This window comes from Chelonia mydas, chromosome 7 (assembly GCF_015237465.2).
Source record: "Chelonia mydas isolate rCheMyd1 chromosome 7, rCheMyd1.pri.v2, whole genome shotgun sequence".
Classification (NCBI taxonomy): Eukaryota; Metazoa; Chordata; order Testudines; family Cheloniidae; genus Chelonia; species Chelonia mydas.
In genome coordinates, this window is record NC_057853.1 from 61,226,359 (window position 1) to 61,245,789 (window position 19,431).

A 19,431-nucleotide genomic window follows, 5' to 3' on the forward strand; every position below is an offset into this window, starting at 1 on the left:
TCTATGCTGCGATAAAAAACCAATGGCAGTGAGCCTCAGAGTCCCAAGTACTTGGCCTCGCAGGGCTATAAAATTGCAGTGTCGACACTGGGCTCATGCTGGAGCCCAGGGTATGAGAGCCTCAATCTCACAGCCTGAGCCCCAGCCCAAGCCTGAATGTCCACACTGCAATTTTATAGCCCCTGTAGCCTGAGCCCCACAAGCCTGAAACAGCTGACTCTGGCCAGCTGCGCTGTGCCACGCATTTTTTTTTTAATTGGAGTGTAGATGTGCCCTGTGAGCCTAGCCTTTAACTTTACCTGCTGACACACATGAAAACTACCAACTGCTTTGTCATTAGGATTTTACCTTCTGGGAAGAACACACCTTTTTCCTGGTGGAGACACACCCTTAGCATATGTTAGCTAATGTGATGTAACTAAACACCTTCAATCCTAACCTAACCTAGCCAAAGCCAAGCAGAAACCTTTCTGTCTGTTGGAAAATTACCTTGAGCCAGATCCTTCCAACACAACAGTGCTGGTTTATACCAGCTGAGAATCTGGCTCTCAGATTCCCACTACTCTCAATCTAGTCTAGTCACATTAAGAAAAAAAAACATTTCAGGGGAAATTCCATGGCAGAGTAATTTCAATCTGGACTACAGTGAGATGGAGCTATTCATGTAGTTAGAGCATGTTTTAAAGAGCAACCTCTTCATTGACCTGGTACATCCCCGGTAGAAGATCAGAGACCACAGGGAAGAAAATGGCAGGTGGTAAATGTATATTTGAGTCACGTTCAGTCCAAATCGACACAACTGTAGCTTCATACCCATGCTGCCTCCGAGACACTGCATACTACAAAAAGGATGCTCGTGCCATAGATCCAGACAGCATATCATAGGAGGGTTCTTGCAAAGCACACAGAGATTGTAATGCCTCTCTTGTTCTTCTTTCATGGACAGTAAGGTTACCAAAGGCAAAGAGAGCCTTTGTTCTGTGGGTTGCCTGCGGAATGTTATTCTGTGCAGCTGATCTCCATATCAAACCCTGTCTTTAGAAGCTTGAATTCTGGGTTCATCTCGAATTTTCATCTGCTCTTTACACTTGAAGTCAGGGTTCCTCTCTATGGAGCCAAAATCCTTAGAATATGAGAGTGGGCAAAAGGCAGTAGGTTTGCGCTGATTCTATCCAAAGTGTTCTGAATACAGTTTAATTCTCTTGCCCTGTATGTGTTGGTTCTCTCAGTCTCACCTTGGAGCATTAAATAAAAATGGTGGTGGGGGGAGGGTTGTTTTTGTTTTTAGTGCCTCTTTCCTTTTTTCCCCTCCTTCCCCAACACCAACTGGAGAACAACTTCCCTTCCTTTATATTGCCCACATGCCTTGCACAGCTGCTAGCCTTGCCACTCACTCTCCCCCATTGTCTCGCTTGTTTTTTCCATCTCCCTGCAGAAACCTGTACTCAAATTGTAGAGCTATCACTTTAAATGCTCGGGAATTTCCTGGTCTTGCTTGTAGATGAAGGGGGCTTTGTAGAGATGTGTGCAACCTGAGCCAATCTAGAGTACAGTGGGGTGAGTTGTGCCTCTGAATTTGGGAGCAGCCTACTTAGTGTCTCTGTGTTTTTGGTTTTCTTGTTCTAAATTATAAGAATTGAAGTTGCAACCTTCCAGCAAAACTATTTGTTTTTCTCTAACTTCTCTGTGTGTATGCTGTGATCATAAAACCTGCTTGCTTTCCTTATACAACCAGCAGTCCCCACTGCTGGTCATGAGTCTAAGCAATAGGCAGCAGTGATGGGCAGTTCAGTTGGAAAAGCAGGTTCCTAGCAGAGGGAGGTGGTGGAATAGAACTCCATCTTCCTGAAAGGGTCAGCCTGCCTCCCAGTGGCTAGAAACCCATGCTCCTTGCGGGCAAAGTACCCTGGACTGGCTCCCCCAAACTCCTCTAAATTAGCTACTGGATTTGTTCACTGATATTGGGGGGAGGAGGGGAAGAGGGGAATGGTGCCTGTGAAATGTTGCTTTTCCACAAAATTCAACAAAAATGGCTATTTTCTATCAAACCACGAAAGCTCCTTTTTGTTTGGTATGTGTGCACCTTTGTTCAGAAACTGGGCTCATTCTCACTAGCACTGGGATCCAGCTGTGATAGAGATTATGGACACATGGACTATCCAAAGACTATTGCATCAGCTTTATAAAAGTGATATGTATCTTTATGGGCTCAGGATTGTATTCCGGGTTCTTGGAGAGCTAAAGAGTTTCCTGCAGGAATTAAAGTCACTGTGGGGAGAGGGGAGATAATGAATGCAAACCCTTACATCCCTATGCAGGTAACAAAGCTCATCTTACTAGGGAAAATTGATTTGCTTGGTCTGACCTCGTTCCAGAGAACAGGAAACCATATAAAGTGCTCACTCTGATGTAGGGAAAAAGGTCACTCTCACCCAATCCAAGAACTGTCATGAAACTGACCAAGAAGGACAGGCCCTGTGAGAGGCTCTCCGTATAGAAGATGGGGAACATCTGGTAAGCTAGACATGTATATAACCTGTTTGTTGTGTTTAGAGAAATTTTTTTTTTGTAATGCTTTTGTTTGATTAAATAGTACATGGCTTTATGGAAGCTGGCTGGTCCCCCCCTAAAGACCTGGGGCCAGGCAGCCCTCAGAAGGTGTTTGGTGACCCTTATGAAGGGGTGAGAGAGCTCAGCTGAGAGGAGTTCCGGGAGGGAGACTGGCTTCTGTTGTAGGTTCTGAAGGGAATGGTGTGTCCTCCTTTCAGCTGTGAGAGGCGCCAGGGGAGAAATCTCTGGGAGCTGTAGCAGGAGAGGTGGGCAGAGGTATTGCTTTTTGGGCTTGATATTTTTGCCTGAGTTCTATGTTTGAAGAATAAAACGCTGCCTGGAAAGAGGCTTGGACATGGCAGTGAGCCCTTCCTGGGAAGGTGGCGAGATACAGCCTGAGACACAGGAAAATGAGGCAGCGATTAGCCTGAAACAGGACCAGGTAGGTGGCTGCTGCCAAAGAGAGAAGAGTCCTGCAGGGTGCTGAGCTAAGGCCAGACTGCTGAGGCGACCACAGTGAACTGCAAGGCTCTGCAGCCTAATCCTCCCAGCTGGAGGGAGTGGATCATGGGATCCTGACCTGAGAAAGCTGATGGCGACAGGCCTGAGACTTAAGTGGGGTGCTCTCATAGAGGCAGCAAAGAGGTCAGATGTTCACACACCTTGGAAACTGTGATACCATCTTTCAGCCAAACTTCCTAAAATATATTGTTGTTTGCAGGGCTGGCTGTAGGAATGTCTCCCGCCACCCTCCGATAGAACACATTTTTGTCTCCTCCCCCACAACACCCAGGGGCAACCAGCTGAGAAGGAAAGGGATAGGGGGAAGGCTGAGCAATGTGCCCCCCCACCCCTGCTGCTGCCAATTTGGTGCCCAGGCCTTCTGCCCTGATTGCCCACCCACCTCTTAGACTGGCCCTGGTTGTTTGGCTAAATGGGCTTCTGAGTTTTGTAAGGAAATGTGAGTGCTCACACTTCTGGCATATCTGCCTTGCACTGTATTTTGCAGAGCTTAGTAGCATGGAGTTCTATTTCTGCACCTTCAGCAATAATTCATGAGGAGAATTCTTTTTTCTAATGGCTAAAGCACACTCCTGCCACCAGTCTATTTAACACTGGCTGTCTAACGTTCTTTATAGAGACACCAACATAATGTGTTCTAACTGCATGGGTGAGAGAGGAGTGTTGTGCCTTGCTAGTGGCAGACTCTGAGGATAAAGGACCTATTGCTCGTGCTAGCTGGGAGAATGTTCTCCTTAGCTCAAGTGGAAGAGGCCTGTAATTTTGATGCTGAGGGACTGACGGAGGTTCTAGGCCTGTCTCCCTAAGTGAGGCTGTGTGTGTGAGAGAAAGATGTCCCTGGTAATTGTCCCAGGTCACCCTGGTATCTGGTGACCACAGAACATGGATTTGTAACTTCGATAGTCTTGCACTTAAAGTGCAGACCTTAAAACTGGATAGTTACATCTGCAAATGATCATCTGTGGTACTGCAACATACTATTTCAGTTTTAAGCTTTGTTAGCACTCTGAAAATGGAACCTCTTCTGAGACATTTCTGCTGGTTGTCTTGGGAAGCCGTATTCCCCCCTGAACTCTCAAGCAAGCTATGCACTTTCATCCCCTGCCAATGCTATCTGCTGCTGGGATATTTGAATTGAATTACAATACAAGGAAAGATTCGTTGAAACTCCCCTAATAAAATATATATTTCAGATTTGATTCTAAACTTAAGTAGGAAATAATGTCGTTTCAGTTATAAAAAGCTGGCTTCCTGCACAAGCTCTGGAATTGATTCCTGTCAAGTATTTGTTTGGGAGGAAAGGTTAGTGTCAGTCAAAGAACCAAGTCACTCTAATCTGCCCTTTCATTGGCTTCTGTGTGTATGACAGACAGAGCTAAGGGAGGATTGCTCCCCAAATCAACCCCCTGAATTTAGATTAGAGGTTAAAAACTGGTTGGATTTCTTTTCCTTCTCTTGCCCCCGGATATTGCCTCAAATATAAATATGATAAATTATGTCTAAGACAAATCAGAAGTTATGGCAGGGAAAGTCACTTTTTTTTTTAGAGGGCTCGGTCTATTTTATAGGACTGACTTGGAATGGCGTGTCTCAGCTTTGTTTTTCTCTTCTGTTGACAGTGAATAACAATACTTACCACTTCTATGTCCGTTTTCATCCATAGATTTTTTGGGAAGCACTCTTATTAGATTGTAGGGTCTTTGGGGTGAGGGACCATCATTTTTTGTGTACAGTGTCACCCTAATCTGTGACTGGAGTGTCGAGATGCCCCTTCAGTAGAATATTAAATAATAGGAATCCCCACTTTACAGAGGAGAAACTAAGATAAGCTCCAGAGAGAAGAAATTGCTATGCCACTGTACCATGTCAGTTATTTCACGCTGAGCAGTATGCTTTGAGCCCCGTTGGCTATTTACTGGGTGGAGAGTACACTGGACGGAAAACAGGAGACTTGAGTTCTGTTCCCAGCTCTGTCACTGATTCACTGTGTGATTTTGGGCTAGTTATGTCATTTATTTTTAAGGTCAGGCTTGACAAAGCCCTGGCTGGGATGATTTAGTTGGGGATTGGTCCTGCTTTGAGCAGGGGGTTGGACTAGATGACCTCCTGAGGTCCCTTCCAACCCTGATATTCTATGATTCTCCATGTGCCTCTGTTTCCCCAACTGGAAAATGGGTGGGGAGATTGATATGTATTATCTTCCCTTGGAATCTATGGAGGAAAAGTGCCATGGAAGAGTCAAGTATTATAACTTTCTTGTGCTGCTCTCCTGCTCCTTGCCATGCGAGACTCAGACAGATAGCTGTACATGAAGGGCCTGATCCTCAGAGTTGCTGAGTGCTGTCTATTCCCTTAGGGACAAGCACTGAGTTTCTTAATTAGTAGTTAGTCTTTACTCAGTACCAACTCTCAGTGGGAGATGAGGCTGGTGCTCCTTGCATGAGATCAGGCCCGACATGATTTCCCATATTCACCCTGAGTCATTTGCAGGGTTCACCCTTTCTGCAAACCAGGACATAACCATTAGATTCAAAACCTGTTGCTTCTGAATGACTCTGTGATAATCTTTAAACTTATGGTCAGACACAGGCTGATAGAAATTCCGGCATCTACAATTTTATACCCTAATCTTACTTTGCATAAATAAGAGCAAAGTGCACATTATCTAATGAATTTTATTTGTTAAGCATTTGGTTGGAAGGAATATTCCACCCCCACCCCCCGCCCCCGGGTTATATGTATATAAATGAAAATATTGTTAGTGATTTCACAAAATGGTAATTCAGAATAATGGAAACTTAATCCTCTTTTCATTAGCAAACCACTTCAGGACATACACTGTGGCAAATTACACTGCATTTTAAGTCTCTCTCAAGTGCTGTGCACTAGAAAAAACATTCAACTATTTTTGCATTGATAGAAGTAATTGTGCAGCTAATTTGGATAAGCAGCATGCATTAGGCTCTGCAAAGGAATCTCTTCTTTATGCTCACTATCCACTCCACAGTTGCCAAATGGAATTGTGGTTTATCTTTTGTTGTTGCCATTGTTAAGGGAAGTCTCCTGGTCTGTAATATTGTGATAGCTGGTCTGTCTGGTGTTTGTTTCAGAGAAGGAGCATGGTCCAGTGGGAGAAGCAGAGGACTGGGAGTCAGAATGTATAGTCTTGTGTCTGCACCTCACTCACCTGTGTGGCCTTGAGCTAGTCCCAAAGGCCAAAATTTCCACAAGTGTCCACTCTGGGTATTCACTTTGGGCATCCAATTTGAGACACCCATGACCTGATTTTCAGAGGTACCAAGCAGGTGCAGCTCCCACTGAGTTGTGGGTGCTCAGCACCTCTGAAAATCAGGTCATGGGTGTCCCAAAATTAGGGGCCTTTCTTGGAAATGATACCCTTAACCTCTGTGCGTGTCAGATGGCCCATGTATAAAGGGGAACAAAACATCCCTGAACTCTGGTGCTCAGATCTGCATGTGAAAGTTGTAGATTTGTGATCTCCAGTAATGACGTGTAGATACCCCACCCTTGTTTTACGTGCCCTGCTGAACGTTTCTAAAGCACTGTAAGGTCCATGGATACAAGGCATTTTGTAAATGCAAAGTATTATTGTTTCTAAATATTTTGGCTTGACATGCTGTATAAATCTTACTGCTGCATGCTAAGACACCAGACAACTTTGCTCAGTGAGATTTATGTCCAGACATCTATTGTAGAGAGAAAAGGACTGATGCAAGGAAAAAAGAGAATGTGTCCTCTGCTCCCTGCAAGAATCTCAACCAACCCTGTCCCTGTGCAGATGATTCCTCTTCTTTGCCTTTAGATAGCTACAAAGCCCTCTCAAGGCTACTCAAGTCTGACATACCCCTTGTTGCCAGTTCTGCCTGTGTTATCTGTGTGAAAGAGTCTAGAGGCCCCAGCTGAGACCAGAGACCAATTGTGCTAGGTGCTGTACAAACACACAGAGAGAAATGATCACTGCCCCAAAGAAATTAAAATCTAACGAGACAAAAGGCGGGAGGGAAACTGAGGCATGGAGTGGGGAAATGATGATCACACAGCAGTTCAGTGGCAGAGCCAAAAATAGTACCCAAATCTCCCGACTCATATTCCAATGCTTTACCTACTACCCCACACTGCCTCCCTAGCTGCAAAGAAATCTTCTTTCCCATCTGCCCTTCTATTCTGACTAGTTCCTTAGTCGCTTTAAGGGTCCACAGGCATGCAACCATTTCAGCTTCCCAATCCCTGGCTAAACAGCAAGAATTCCTGCCAATGTCCCCAATTAGGCCATGTCTATGCTACAGCGACTATAGCAGCGTAGCTAAGATGCTGTGTCATAACCCTGTTGTGTAGACACAACTCCAGTCTCTATTAGCAACAGTTTTCTAAAGGCTAAAGAGTCATTGGCTCAAAGCAGTAAAGGCGGGTGACTTTTACAGTCGCATGTAATAGATGTAGTGGACACCAGAACCTCCCATATGACGCTTGTGGCCTGTAAAGAAGAATGTTTCTTGGTCTAGTGGTCAGAGCTCAGGACCGTGAACTTACACTCCTGAGTCCTAATTCTGGTTTTGCTCCTAGCAGCTGAGCTGTCTGACTCTCTTCATAGCTGTAAAATGCGGTTAAGTCTTGCCCACTTCACAAGAGTGTTAGGAGACTTGATTGTTTGTAAGGCACTTTGATTATTAGGATTGTCTTTTTGTCTTGTGTTTGTAGAACAGGTCCATGACTACGGTTACTAGGTGCTACGATAATATAAATAATACATGCTCATTGTACATTATTTTATTTCCTCCACCTTACTACAGGCTGAAGGGGGCGGGCGGGGGGCAGGGGCGGGGGCTGGCACATTTTTATGAAGAATTGATCAATGAGGGAGTGTGGTATAGAGATAAGATTAGAGCACCTCTTCTTCAAAGTGTAATGGCTTATCCCACAAATGCACTCCCTTGTACCAGCCCTCTGCATAAGGTGAATTTCCCCTCTGTGACTAAATGTCAAGCTATAGAAACATGACGGGAGGTTAGGCCAGTAATGGTGTCTGCCTAGTTCCAGCTGGTCCTTCTCTTTCTGAGACCAGGCCTGGCATGCTGGCAGTTATTTTACAAAGTCTACAGATAGAAAGCAAGTGACTAGATCATGTGCAGTGTAGGGTTGGGAATAATCAGTCAGTGAAGTCAGGTTGGGGAAGGTCCACAGCGAACTAGTCAGGCTTTCCCTAAATGAGATCCTGTTCACCTTCCTCGCACAGATAGCCCCATTGACTTGCAAGAGTGAAGACACTTAGGGCTTGTCTTCACTGCAGTGTTAGCTTGGGTTAAAACTTGTTTTGTTTCTAGTAAAAGAAGTTGTGCTTTAAGAAATTCCAAGCACCTGCAGGTTTCATTGTTCAGCATCTCTGATAGCCAGGCCACTTTTTATCTAGGTGCTTAAATATGGATACTGATGCCTAACTTACTTCCCCCCGTGTGAAAGTGTTGGCTTGACTTCTTAGGATTCTGCAGCCTCAGCGTAACTCCATTTTTGTTTCAGCCATGCCTAGTATGTCTATGTGTGCGCGTGTGTAAAGATCTTCAAAGCACTGTATGAGGGAAAGAAAACAGCAAAACAATTCAGGAGAGCAGACAGGCACCATCTGTCCATTAAGATTATATATTGCTGTCCATCACCATAGTGTCTGGGTGACTTCCGGGTAATAGCAATAGCAAAGTCCCTAGTGGACTTCATGGCCAGGACAAAGCCCATGGACCAGCCCCACTGAAATCAGTGGTAAAATTCCCATTGACTTCAGTGGAATCAAGATTTCACGCCAGGGTGAGAGTTTATTTACTGCCGTTTGTATTTAAGCTGAATGATGAAACGAAGTGAAAACTCAGGAGTTTTGTTGAAACGTTTCCAGGCATGAAATGAGCATTACGATAAATCGTTCATGTCTGTATTTTCTTCTGTAGAGGATTGGAATACTGATTTTTTCCCCTGTTCATTGCATATCCTGCCCCACGAAAGACAATTGTAACTGCTGAAGTTTTGCCATTGACTTTGAGTGAAATCCTGGCCCTATCAAGCTCCATATATGTGCAACCTGAGGTTTCTTATTTAGCTACACTTAACATAAGATCTACACAAAGAAAAAAAAATTGCTGCGAACGGTGCATGTAAGAGAGAGAGAGAGAGAGAAATATCTGAGATCAAGTGATCAGAATGACAAGTTCTCATGTGTACTCAAGAGTATGCAACAGATCTGGATCTAATTTAGCAGTATGACTGTCTACATACTAGTACCCTCTCAGTGCTAAAGGGAAAATAAGCCAAGATTCTTTCTTTAGAAATAGTGAATGGTAGTGTAGTATGTTCCCTGAATTCCTGGCTAATGTTCTGTACTTTCCTTTCCAGGCAGTACTAATAGTAGGGATGTTACCAGTCCATACTTCTGATCTGGGCAGACAAGCACTTACCCTCTTTGAACAATGTCACTACATCTCATTTTGCTAAGCAGAAGGTGGTTACATGACAGAGAGCTGTCATTTAAGAATTCAGCATATGGACTCTGTGGAGTGCATTGTCTACTTTTGGCTGAGAACGTAAGCAGCGCTTTGCTTTCTAGGTTCAAAGATTGTACTTGTCACAAAGAGCTAACGGTACGTAAATTACAAGAAGAAAAACCCTTTGGGTTAGGTTACTTCCCTAAGTGTATTGAGGGCTAAAAAATGCTGCTCCTGATTATATCGTCCTCATGACACTTTGCTTGACCAACATCCTCAGAGATTTATGCCATCCTCTGTGAGTCTGGCACTTACCAAGCCCTGCAGCAGTTAGGCAAGGAACTGAGGGATGTGTTTGGGATTATTTTTTTTTTTACATCTGATTAAAAAATATTTGAGATTTAGAATTTATTAAAAATCTATCCTGTGGGAGGGGGAAACCTTAACTTTTTTACCCCTCTGAATCCCCTATAAAAGCTGTTTTCCTCTACTTCAGCTGGGAGCCGAGAAAGAATGCAGGCAAGGGCTGTAAATACATAACTAATAATCCTAAAATACCCCCATTATATTAAATGAAGGAACTCCTGAGAATATGATCCATATTTATTATCCCCTCCAACCTTCACCAGAAATTGTCATTTCGTTCAGCCTCTTTTATCACCCAGATGTCCTTACATTTAAAGGATTTTGGGGCTGTAACATAGTTCATTTTATGCAGTTGTCTTTAAACAATTTCAAGCCAGACAGAATTGTAGCCTCTGTGTAATTATTTCCCAAACCCTCCTGCTGTGTACATTCCGAACTAACCAGCTATTTCAATGAATCTCTAAACCTCTGATGCCTTTTTAAAAAATACATTTTTCCCTCGTTCTTTGTTGGTTAATTTAAAACAGGTTAAGTTGGGGGCTCCACTGAATACCTTGAGAGTGCCCAAGAAACTTAAAACCTCATTCTCATTTCATAAAATCTGTAACTGAATTGTAAAAGTCAGATTTAAACTGGTAGAGCAGGGATCATCAGAGAATGAACAAAATTTTCAGGTGGGGGGATTTCTGATTTTAGGGGGATGTCACAAAAAAATTAACCTGTAAAACTGAAGCTGGATTTTCTCTGCTATCTTTTTAATCTAATTTCAACCCAGATTTAAAGGGGATTTGTGTCATAAACATTTATTTTAGCTAATTTTCCTTTTATAAGTCTCCTCATACTAGGATTTTTAAGAGAAACTGGCCCTGTATTCTTCCAAAAATTGATTCTAAACTTTTTCATGCCTTTGTTTATAACAATTTTATGAAGCCATCAGTTACCTTGGAAGATTTCCCAGCTCTCAATCTGTGCCATGACTTGCTGAGCTAGTTTTTAAAAGGAAGAGTGGTAGCATAGGAAACATAATTCAAAGTGGATTTTGGTTAGGCTTACCTGTAAGTTTAGGCAGGCACCGTAGGTAGCTTGGCTCTATGAAGTGTGGCAGGACGACACAGAAAATCTTACCGACTTTGAAACTAGAATCTATATTTAGGGTAGGATTTGCTGACTCTGACCTTGTGCGCTACCCAGTCCCTGGGGAGAATCTTTATATCTGCTTGTAAAACTATTCCCTGATGTGACCCGAACCTTAAACCTGCCATTTAGTCATAGTCTGTGATCAGTCACAGCAAGAGTAAGATAAAGTGACGTCTGCACGTTGGCTATAATAATAAACAAGAAGGTCTCTTTTACCTTTCCATTCCCCTCTTGGTCCTGATGCTAAGTTTACTCATGGTTTTGTTAGAAGCAATTAACAGGTGTTTGTAGACACAGTGCCTCTGGTGGCTTTATGCCTTCAAGATAACGGACCACAGGAGCAGAGGTGGCCTTAGACCCATGCAGCCACACAGGGCTCCAGGCTCTCAAGTGTGTGCATGTGGTGAGTAGCTCCTGGCTTGTTAAACAGATTTTCCTCATTAGGTGTTCTGTCTCACTCCAGCACTGACACCCACAGCAGATATCCAATTCCTTAAGGACCATTCCCTGCTTGGAAAGATGAGCATCAGCTCCACTTGCTACCTTTCCAGTCCATGTGGACAGGAGTCAGAAAGTGTCTCAAACACGCTGCACAGGCAGGGGCAAAGGGAGAAGGGTGTTGTGGGGGCTATGGGACAAGCAGGAAATTACAATGAGAGATTGCGTTGGATGTTACTTAGCAGAAGACCAAGCCAGGGCCTGCCCATACTTCAGTGCCTTCTTATCACCCAGGTACAGAATAGTTGCAAGTCAGTATTTCAGAGGGAGTGATGCACAGGACTTGTGGACTTAACTTGTCTCATCACCCAAACCCACACTTCAGCCCCTATCTTTATCCTTCTGCAGGCAAAAGTGCCCTTGAAAATTACATTAAAAACTGTATTGAATTGATTGTGGTGCTTCTGGAAATTTTAGCCAAGTTCCATTTTCAAAAGCATTCAAGTCCCAAGTGAGGAGCTGTGACAAATGAAGGAGGAGGCGGGGAGCTCCCTTTCATGGACAGCCAGTAGCTATAAAAGCCCTCTTAGTAGCTGTTCTCTAATTGCTCTACCTGTAAAGGGTTAAAAAGTCTCACTGTGATGCATAGGTAAAAGGAAGTAAGTGGGCACCTGGCTAAAAGAGCCAATGGGAAGGCTAGAACTTTTAAAAATTGAAACAAGACTCCCCTTTTGTCTGTCTGTGGTTGTTCTCCTGGAGAGAGGAGACAGGGTAGAGTTATGCTGTGAGAAGCTTGGGCCAGGTATGAAAAAACATCAGTATCATACCTAGAAACTACTCATCTAAAACCCCAGATATGTAAGTAGATCAGGAAATGTCTAGGAAGACGTGATTAGGTTTCTCTCTTTTTATTTCTTTATGGCTTGTGGACTCCTCTGTGCTAACCCCAAATGCTTTTGTTTTGCATGTAACCTTTAAGATAGACCTCAAGAAAGCTATTCTTGATGCTTAATCCTTGTAGTTGTTTTTTTTTTAAATCTAGCAAAAGCCTAAGTTCCCAGATGTATTTTTTTTTATTAATAAAATTTACCTTTTTAAAGAACATAATTGGATTTTTGTGTCTTAAGAGGTTTGTGCACAAATTGTTTAATTAACTGGTGGTAACAGCTGATTTCTCTTTTTTTTTCTTTCTCAGCTCCCCCCCCAGAGAGGGAGTGAAAGGGCTTGAGGGTACCCCACAGGAAGGAATTCCCAAGTGCGCCTTCCTGGGTTCTCAAAGGGGTTCTGCACTTGGGTGATGGCAGCATCTACCAATCCAAGGTCAGAGAAAAGCTGTAACCTTGGGAGTTTAATACAAGCCTGGAGTAGCAAATATTAATTTTTAGAACCCTTGCGGGCCCCCACTTTCTGCAGTCGAAGTGCCAGAGTGGGGAGTCAGCCTTGACAGGAGCCTACGTCTCATTGATATTTTTTTCAGTGAGACTAAGGATATGTTTACATCGCAGTTATGGAGTTTACACTGCAGCATGTGTTGTAGCCATTCCTGAGCTAGCTTTAATCCTTAGTTTTAAGCTGCAGCAGCAAGGAGTTCAGTGCGGGCTAGCTGCCAGGGGTCCAGGTGGGTTTGTACGGCACCGCAGCCAGTACTGCCTCAGCTTTGCTGCTCTTGGTAGCCTAGCTAGCTAGACTAAAGCTATCTTGGGTAAACCTACGCATACTACAGTCACATACCCCATGATTGCAGGGCAGACAGACCCTTGATTTCACAGAGGGAGGGAGGGAGGGGGGAGCAAATGAATACAAAACAAATCTGGTCTATTTCTTGTTTTGATCCACTCCATCTAACTTTTACATCTTTGGCTGGCAGCAGACGGTGCAGTAGGACTGCTAGCCATCCTCATCTCCTGGCTGCTCGGCAGAAGACGGTGCAGTAGGACTGCTAGCCGTCCTCATCTCCTGGCTGCTCACCAGAAGACGGTGCAGTAGGACTGCTAGCCATCCTCATCTCCTGGCTGCTCACCAGAAGACAGTGCAATACGACTGCCGGCAGGATTAAAGAGAATGACCTGGTTGCATCACTCCTATTTCAGTCTCTGCACCCATGTCTGCCCAGGCGCTCCTGACTGACCGAGGCGGCCAAGAGCACCTAGGACATGATGACGATGGTTATCAGGCCTATTGCACCGTCTGCTGCCACAAGGCAATGAGCTGCTGCTGTGTAGCTATGCAGTACCGCGTCTGCCAGCACCCAGGAGACGTACGGTGACAGTGAGCTGAGCGGGCTCCATGCTTGCCGTGCTATGGTGTCTGCACGGGTAACCCAGGAAAAAAGGAGCAAAACAATTGTCTGCCGTTGCTTTCACGGAAGGAGGGAGGGCCTGACGACATGAACCCAGAACCACCCGCGACAATGTTTTTGCCCCATTAGGCATTGGGATCTCAACCCAGAATTCCAATGGGTGGCAGAGACTGCGGGAACTGTGGGATAGCTACCCACAGTGCAACGCTCCGGAAGTCGACGCTAGCCTCGGTACTGTGGAAGCACTTTGCCAAGTTAATGGACTTAATACACTTACAGCATTTTGTGTGGGGACACACACAATTGACTATATAAAAATGATTTATAAAAGAACGACTTCTATAAATTCGACCTAATTTCATAGTGTAGACATAGACGTACCCTTAGATTCCGAAGTAATTTAAGTGCTTTCGAAAACATTATCCCAAATCCCTCTCCTCCACCCTTCCTGTGCCTTCTTTCTAGATTACTAAAGCCCTTTGGGGAGGGAATGGGTCTTTGCATACTTCTATCTAGCACTCTGCCTAGCACAATGGGACCACGATCTTGACTCTCACCTTTGGTTACTATTGCAATAATAGTTTCTGTTTGAGTTCTGGGCGATGGATCTATTCCTGTTTTATCTAAGCAGGTTATTCAAGCTTAGCTGTTATACAATAGAGCAATTAAGCTTCCTGTCCAATTATTCAGATAGTTGGCTTTAAAATACAAAAGATTTTAGATGTTAAAAACCTGCTAAGCCTTCCAAGTTACCTCAGAAGGTAGTAGAAAAAATTAATTCCCTTCTGGGGAGAAGGCAATATATCTCATGTGACAGAAACTGCTGCTCTGGTCATTTTATTTTTATCCTGGTGACCAACCCAGCATGGGGGAATGGAGGTAAAGTGATATAGCAGTGCTCATTAGAATAGGTTATGTAATGTGGGTACTGTATAATCTATGGGTGGTGGAATGTTTCCATTCTTAAACTGTCACTCAGCAAATTTGCCCTTTTGCTGTCAGAGTGATGGTCTGACAAAGTTTTGAGATATAATTTTTTTTCTTTAGGGTCAAGAATATTAAACTGAAATAGATGTATTTATTTGTCTCCCTGGCTGTCAGAACAATACAAGCTCTTGCTGCAATTCGCTAGAATTGAAATAAGTGCTTGGAAGTGGATTTTAACTCCCAGAAACCTAGGTTCTATTTTGGGGTCCAATTGTGTGTGTGCTTGTTAGTTTTATTTTTTTATCAACAACTTTTGTGGAGAATATTTTCAGAAGTGACTAGTGATTTCAGACTGAAAGAGCATTAAGGGACAATCTGATTTTTTTATTTTTTAGAAAGTGCTGAGCACCCACTCTCTGAAAATCAGGTCCTTTTAAAGTATCCCAGTTAGGAACCCAGAAGCTGAGATACCCCAGGTCACTAGTTACTTTTGAACTAGTCTTTGCCAGACTCTCCAAGTGACATTCTAAACCACACACCCTGCTTTATCATTACGGATTTAGCCCTGTACGTAGCCAGTATTTCCTTATTGTCACATGCAGGTATCTGAAGCCCAAAAAACTCAAACCGGAAATTAGGCACATTTTTATCAAGAAGGTGATTAACTAGGGGAACAAACTATCAAGAGAATGGTGGGATTTTGCATCTCTTGATGCTTTCAGATCAGGACTGGATGCCTTGCTGGAAGAGATGCTTTAGTCAACCACAAGTTATTGGCTCAATACAGGGGTAATGGCCTGTGTAATACAGGAGGTCAGGCTAGATCTAATGCTCCGTTCTGGTCTTACCTGGTTTCATAGACTTTTTCTCTCCATTAAAAAGCTGGTACTTGGACACATTGACATTCCTAACCAGGTCAGCTCTAGTACCCCAAACACTAATAATAGGAAGTGTTGCATAATGTATTTATCATTTTTATTATGATCGTGTCCAGGAGCCCACTCAATAAATGATGCCCTATTATGCTAGGCGCTGTACAAACTACGATAAAAGACCATCCTTGCCTTGACGAGCATTCAGTCTAAATAGAGAAGACAGAGAAAGATATGGGGAAAGAGAGAGAACATATAAGCAGAGGGAACAGTGCAACTGCAGCAAATGTCCTGTTAGTTCTGCAATTTTTGTTTGTTTGTTTTAAATTCTTTAAGTGACGGGGGATTAACTAGATGGAAAGACTAAGGAAGAGAGGGGGCTGGAGAGGGAAGGAGGAATTGGTGCAAACAGGCAATCAGCAAAGAGAAGAGCATGTTCAGAGTGAAAACTGCAGAACACACTGATAGCATCCTCCATCCGTCAGTCCTAGCTTGAACTACTTTCTGCAGCTGCTGTGCTGGCCTCCTAACCTCCAAAGAGTAGAATGATGATGGTCCCTCTTATAAGCCACATTATACACCTACCCAATGCCAATAATTTTTTTTCATGCTACCACCACCACCGCTTCAATTTACATTATGAATTATCACTTGTATTGGGTTCCTAATATCTGTGTAAATGTAATCTCTGGATCTGCTTAACATAGGGTCCATGGAAGGAAATCCCTATGTTAAGCAGTCCCCATTAAAGTCACTGGGTGTTTTGCCTCTTACTTCTGGCTTTACATTCAATGCGTCCAGGCTTTGAGATCTGGAAGAGGAAGAATGGAGTTGACACAGTCTGTATTAGCGGCAAAGAGTCCTGTGGCACCTTATAGGCTAACAGACATATTGGAGCATAAGCTTTTGTGGTTGAATACCCACTTCGTCGGATGTATTGTTCTCCTCTGTGTCTTTACACATCTGGAAGTGAGTGTTGTATTGCCTGAGCTTAGAGGGCCTCACTGTTTGCTCCACTCTTTGGCCATGATCTCAGTCATGTCTTTGGAGATGAGGCTCTTTTGAAATAGCAGCCAACAATGTACAATTTTAATGCATATTTTTTTAACTTAGTACCTTAGTAAAAGCTGAAATGTGACAAAATTCTTAGAAGCACTCAGTTTCCCCCCATAAATCAACTGGGCCAGGAAGACAGGAGGGAGGAAAACCACCGTGATATTTTGGCCAGACCACACCGGAGGTATAGTTGGAAAAATCTGGCATTTTGAAAGTTTAATATTTAATTTTAAAAATGAAAGCTCTGAATAAGGTTCCGGTTGAAATGATTTCTTTCCTCCTAACTGGAAGATTTCCTTTTTATTACAAAATATGCTGTTATTTGGAGAGGTAGGGTTTTAAACAATTGTATGGGAAGACTACATATATAATTATATAAGATTATCCTAATGAAAGTTTGCAGCTGCACTGCAATGCTAATAGCATGCAGGAACCATTAAGCTTTGAGTTGTTTTGGCAAAAGTTAAGAAACTTTATATATACATACTTTTTTTTAAAGTTAACCATTAAGCAAATCCAGATGGTCTCCTTTTGCACAGACAAGCAGTCTTTAAACTAGACATAAGCTATGGCAAGCTACAGCTTTTTTGATTTTTGCAGATTGAGACCGTCACATTCAAAAACAAATGGCCCAGTTCTACAAAATGCTGAGTGCCTTTGACACTCATTAAAGTCAACTAAAGCAGGCACAGTGATGCCTAGAATTTGTATGACAATATTGTACATGTATAAGGACATGGCTTGATTATTTGTATGGAGGTATTGCCAATCAGAGATCATTATGCTACATGCTGTATATAGGTATAACAAAAAGACAGTCCCTGCTCTACATTACTTGCAATCTAAATTTTCATTTGTTCCTTATCTCCCCCATTGTAACCACTACCAAATAATTCATTTTTATTAAAAAAATATTCAGCCCTTTAGTTGTCTAATATGTTATTTCTTTCAAAGGTTGATGAGAGAGAGAGGATGAAGATGAGCACCAAGAAGGCCTCACTGCTGAAGTCCTACAGTGCTTGCCTGTGAGCTGCGGTATACCTGGCATGCTACTGGCACCCTAAGGGGTTGGGGTATAGAGCAATAATTACAATAGTCTAACACAATGATAGAAACTTGTAATAAAGATCTTTCTCTAAGGAAGGTCAAGTTATTATCCCAATGAGAAATGGGTGGCATAAGAGACATGATAGGTATATGCCTTTTATGAAGGTAGAAATCAAAATTGTGTTAAATCAAGAAAATGAAAATACTGACCAAGGCAAAGCAGGTGTGACTAACTTCCTTAAAAGACAATATATCTAGGTGTTTGTTGAAACATAATGTGTATATATGCATTGTTAGATACTTGTTAAATGGTTTGATTGGATATTTATTGGAAATTTCATCATTATGACCATAATTTTAAGTGTAAATTAAAAACAAAACAAACAAACCCATAATATTCTAAAGGGGAGATTAAATGAAAGGTCCTGCAAAAAAAATTAATTTTCTGAGCCATGCAGGAGGTGTATGCAGATTTCTGTTAGTTGAATGGCTCCTCAGAGATAAATAATCTGCATTCATTTCTTACAGCTGGGAACTGACTGGCAAATAGTGCTCCTAATCTTAGTATTGTTGAAGCCTTGGACAAAAGTACTCATTCCCTCTCTTGTTACATGAGATACAAGGTGGGTGAGGTAATATCTTTTACTGGACAAGCTTCTCTTGTTACATTGCTTTTTTCAGCCAGTCATGAGCCAAACATTGTTGTTTATAGCTATAGGTATTGTTTATCCAAGTAACATAACAGACAGAAAGCTGATATAGTTTTATGAGCTTCTTGTCAACTTCTGATATTATCACGAAGGTATTTTATATGTTCCATTCTATTTGGCCCTGGTGAGGCCTCAGCTGGAGCACAGTGTCCAATTCTGTATGCCACACTTTAAGAAAGATGTTAGTAATGGGAGATTCAATCATTAGAAACATAGATAGCTGGAAGAAAAGGAGTACCCCTTCCAACCCCTCAGACAGAGACAAACACCTACAAGATCTCTATCAAGCATTCTTACAACTACAATACCCACCTGCTGAAGTGAAGAAACAGATTGACAGAGCCAGAAGAGTATCCAGAAGTCACCTACTACAGGAGAGGCCTAACAAAGAAAATAACAGAACGCCACTAGCCATCACCTTCAGCCCCCAACTAAAACCTCTCCAACGCATTATCAAGGATCTACAACCTATCCTGAAGGACGACCCATCACTCTCATAAATCTTGGGAGACAGGCCAGTACATGCCTACAGACAGCCCCCCAACCTGAAGCAAATACTCACCAGCAACTACATACCACACAACAGAACCACTAACCCAGGAACCTATCCTTGCAACAAAGCCTATTGCCAACTGTGCCCACATATCTATTCAGGGGACACCATCACAGGGCCTAATCACATCAGCCACACTATCAGAGGCTCGTTCACCTGCACATCTACCAATGTGATATATGCCATCATGTGCAAGCAATGCCCCTCTGCCATGTACATTGGTCAAACTGGACAGTCTCTACGTAAAAGAATAAATGGACACAAATCAGATGTCAAGAATTATAACATTCATAAACCAGTCAGAGAACACTTCAATCTCTCTGGTCACGTGATTACAGACATGAAAGTTGCGATATTACAACAGAAAAACTTCAAAACCAAACTCCAGCGAGAGACTGCTGAATTGGAATTCATTTGCAAATTGGATGCAATTAACTTAGGCTTGAATAGAGACTGGGAGTGGCTAAGT

The 19,431-nt window shown here is 42.8% G+C and overlaps 1 long non-coding RNA gene across 1 annotated transcript in view; it reads left to right on the forward strand.

The window, feature by feature from the left end:
* Positions 1-18,612, forward strand: part of LOC119566861 — a 31,877-nt gene extending 13,265 nt beyond the window's left edge. Inside the window, exons 3-4 of the long non-coding RNA XR_005226307.1 lie at positions 2,319-2,514; positions 17,607-18,612. This is a non-coding gene — a long non-coding RNA (uncharacterized LOC119566861). The remainder of the gene's footprint in view (positions 1-2,318; positions 2,515-17,606) is intronic.
* The last annotated feature ends 819 nt before the right edge of the window (positions 18,613-19,431 follow it).